Here is a 4,143-nt window from a genome sequence, read left to right on the forward strand (position 1 = left end):
ATTATATAGTGCTTTAAACTCAGTCAGATAGGGCACTAGGTAGAAGAATATCCACTTGCAGGATTTGACCGACATTTTGAGCCGAGATTTGAGAGCCTTGTCTGATCGATAGGGAGATTGAGGGCATTTCCACTTTGTTTTTTTTAGGAACCATCTAGTAGATCGAGTTGATGGTTCTTGTTTTGTGGCAAGGAGGTCATTTGATAGTGGTTAGAGCGAGAGCCTAGTAGTTCTGTTGCTCTAGCTTCTGTTCAACCACGCATTTATAGTTTGACTCAACATGAGGCTTGTGATTCTCCAGGCCATGTCATATTTTATTTGATTATGGAGCTTATCATTTATTTATTTTTGAGTGTTTCTTCGATTTATTGTATGTCTTTAGTTGTATTGCCTATCTCTTTTTTTTGTTATATTATCAATTAGAGGTGGTATAATTGCTAGTAGATTTTATTTTACGATATTGACATTTAAAATAAGAAGTGAAAATATATTTTGATTTTTTACCCATTTTCTCATATGATATTATTTTGAATATGGACTAATTGAGTCGGTATGAGGCTCAGCTTTATTATTTAAAGAAGCAAGTTAATTTATTTTTTCGCGGTGAAAGTTACGTATTTTAGAGAGTTTGACGTATTTGTCTTGGATGATTTCTGCTGTGGAAGCAGATATAGATTTTGGAAGAATGATTGCATGTTTTTTCTTGCATTAGTTTAAGATATGAATATAAATTGTAGTCTTCTTTCTGATGTCTCAACAATATGAGAATTTTTAGATGTATTTTCATGAGTTAGTTAGTTTACCTCCAGAAAGAGACATAGAGTTCTATATTGATGCATTTTTGTGTGTGACCTTGATATTTAAAGCTCCATATAGGATGAAAGTTTTTACTTGGTATTTTGAAAATTCAACTGTTTTTATTAACTAGAAAATAATTTGGGCATTGAAAAATAGTGTTATAGTACAATGAATATTTTAAAATAGTATTTTACACTATCCCTGATAATTTGATTTTTTTTTTTGAAAATATGTATTTTTACATAGTAGGATTTCTATTACCTACCATTACAGAAAACTTTGTAATTTTAACGCATGCTTAATTACACTTTTAAGTGCTATAATTTGAAGATAGATATTTATGTATTATTAAATTATATTTATTGGGAGAGATAAGATGCCAGAAGTTTTTGAGATTCTGTTTGTAACAGAGAATATTTAGATGCTATAATCCATATTCTGGTGCCTATAAGACATGTTATGATGTTATAAGCATAAAAATGAGTCGTAAATGACTAGAATCTTTTGAAATTCTTTTTGGGTTCGAGAAATGTGATATGAACTGTTATATAATATAAATTATAATTTATTTAAATACTCAGTATTATTATATAAATAATTGAATAATTGTTATGCTCTTATTATATTTCTTGGTACTATGATTTATTAGACTGCAATAAATTTTTTAAATATTCAGTAAAATATTTAATTAAAAATTTTAAAATTTAAATTGATTTGTGTTTGCTAGCTATTGTATCTCACTGTAGTTTTGCTTTTGATTTTTAGGATCTGGGAAGGGGAAGAAGACTCTTAATTAGTACTTCAGGATCATATCTGAGTTTATATGTATTTCTCTTTTGATTTTTGTAAAAATCATTACCAACTTATTATTCAGCTCTATAGCTTCTTCATGTAGCCAAATACTGTAGTGTAGATATATTTTAATAAAAATACTTATGGATGAGTTTTTTTTCTTTTAATTATTTGAATTGTTTAGTAGTTATGTTGTCTATAGTTTATTTAAAATAAATATTGGAAGAAAATTTGAAGCATTCTAAAACTAGATTTTTGGGTTTGCTTGTCACAACCTATTCGTGGTATCTAAAGAAGAGTCCTTGGTTGCCAAGAAAGCTATCTAGTTTGCAGGAGTCAATTGGAGATAGCATTCATCATTATTCCAAGCAAAAAAGAAAAAAAAAAAAAAAAAAAACCATAAAGAATGGAGTCATGAGCACAATCAGCATGAAGAGGAACAATTTGTATCAAATTAAATATAACTTCAGGAATGTGTAAAATGTTATGCCATCTACTACTACAAATAAGAGCAGAAAGAGATGTTCCATGATTTAAATTATGAGAGAGAGAGAGAGAGAGAGAGAGTAATTAGAGAGGAGGGCTTTAAGGCCTTTTCTTAAACACAAAGGGTCCCATAAAAGGGAAGTATTAGCACCACCATGAATCTTAAATGAAATTTCTTTTTTAAGCACAGTGGCAATTTTTTTTTTTTTTTTTTTTTATATTCTCTCAACTAATAGTTCCTTTACTTGCAGGGCTCCAAAAATTTTCATACTTATTAGCCCACCAGCAAGCAAGCCGTCAAAATAGAGACAATGCCAAAAAAGAGAGCAGTTGAAGGAAATGTAAGGATGAATTATTCTGTGTTGACGTCAAATGCCGTCCAGAGCCAAATGAAAATGTGCCACATCACCCATACTCAGTACCGCGGCTCGGCACTGCTCAGTATTGAGCTCGGTACTGAGCTCGGTACTGGATGAAGTTGCTGCACTTGATTGGCCTCTGAACGGTAAGCTGTGTACGATGTTCGCACAAAATAATCTCTCAAATGTAATCAGCAGAATAGAGGGTAACCCCAACCCTCCGTACTTCTTAATTTTAATAGTGTTAGACCATGATACAAGATGAAGTTTTTTGAGATGAGTAGGAATTAAAGCATAGTCTAGAATCATTTTCATGTTGGCTTTTGGTAAGATAGCTGCACGAATCCAATATACAATTGAATTAGAGATGGTGAATTGAAGATATTTTATTCTACCATCTAAAGAGAGGTTCTTTGATTTATAGTCATCTAATAATTTAGGCTTCGTTTGGGACGATTTTTTTGTTGATTCTTAAAGTAATTTTTTAGTACAAAAATTTAAATTTTTATACTAGAAAATTGCTTTAAAAAGCAACAAAAAAGTCATCCCAAACGAAGCCTTAGACTTTGTTTGGGACGACTTTTTTACCGCTTCTTAAAGCAATTTTTTTAAATTATGTACTAAAAAGTTATTTTAAAAGTAGCCATCCCAAACGAAGTCTTAGGCTTTATTTGGGACAACTTTCTTAATGCTTATTAAAATATCTTTTTAGAAGAAAAATTAAATTTTTTTAACTAAAAACTGTTTAGAGAAGTAGTAGGAAAGCCATCCCAAATGAAGCCTTAGCCATTTTGTTCCTCAATGAACTAGAAGAACCTCTTGAAAGATATGAGAACAGCTAAATAGGTGAAGGCGCTGTTAATGTTAAGAATATTGAGCATGGCAGCTAAGCTTTGAAGATTAGGAGAAGGTTTAGAGAGCGATTATTAAAATCAATAAAAATGTTATTCAAATATAACATATTGCGAACAAATAAGTTGTTTGTATATAACAACATTATATACCAAAAAAAGCAACCGCAACTCCCCTGATTTCCGATTCAAGAAGAAGGGCCTCCGCATTTTATGTGCGGTCACCGAAGGGTCCGGAGCACCATTACTTCGATCCCAGCCCACCGTTGATCCGGTAATGCCGGATCCCTCCACTATAAATCTGTCTGCAAATTGTTCTCTTCTCACTATTATCTCTTCTCCTTCTCCTCTTTGGATTCCTTAGGGCTCCGATTGCCTGCCATGGTTCCTTTGACACGTTCTTTCTCGAGCGGCGGTTTGTCCCCGAGCTTCCGAGGCTTTCGCGCTCTAATCGTACAATTCTTTGTTCTTTCGTTTCTGGCGCCGCTGTTTGTCCCGGTGGTGTTTGGAACTCTGACCACCTTGACCAATTGTAAGTCGATTATGTACTTACCTTCTTCTTTCTTCGGTATTCAGATTGTTTCGCCCTTAAATTAAGATTTGTTTCAGCTATAGAATAACGAGGTTCTTAGGTCGTTTGGGATGCAATTTCTGCATTTATTTTGGAAGTTTTGATTTTAACTGGATGGCGGAAGGCGCTTCTTGGTTTGGGATACTGTTGAGAGCATGACCTTCTAGAATGGGGAACCGTGCTTTATTTTTCTTGTATGCTTCGTGAGTTATTCATTTGATGGCCATTGGAATTGGAAAGCACCAAAAGTCATATGGAAGAAATATTTACTTTTGTTGAGATGACA

The 4,143-nt window shown here is 32.8% G+C and overlaps 1 long non-coding RNA gene across 1 annotated transcript; it reads left to right on the plus strand.

The window, feature by feature from the left end:
• Positions 1 to 3,404: 3,404 nt before the first annotated feature.
• Positions 3,405 to 3,818, plus strand: LOC114578782. The gene is made up of 2 exons (XR_003699738.1): positions 3,405 to 3,560; positions 3,651 to 3,818. It is a non-coding gene; the product is annotated as an uncharacterized LOC114578782 (long non-coding RNA).
• The last annotated feature ends 325 nt before the right edge of the window (positions 3,819 to 4,143 follow it).

The sequence above is a fragment of the Dendrobium catenatum genome, unplaced genomic scaffold (assembly GCF_001605985.2).
Source record: "Dendrobium catenatum unplaced genomic scaffold, ASM160598v2 original_scaffold_155404, whole genome shotgun sequence".
Classification (NCBI taxonomy): Eukaryota; Viridiplantae; Streptophyta; class Magnoliopsida; order Asparagales; family Orchidaceae; genus Dendrobium; species Dendrobium catenatum.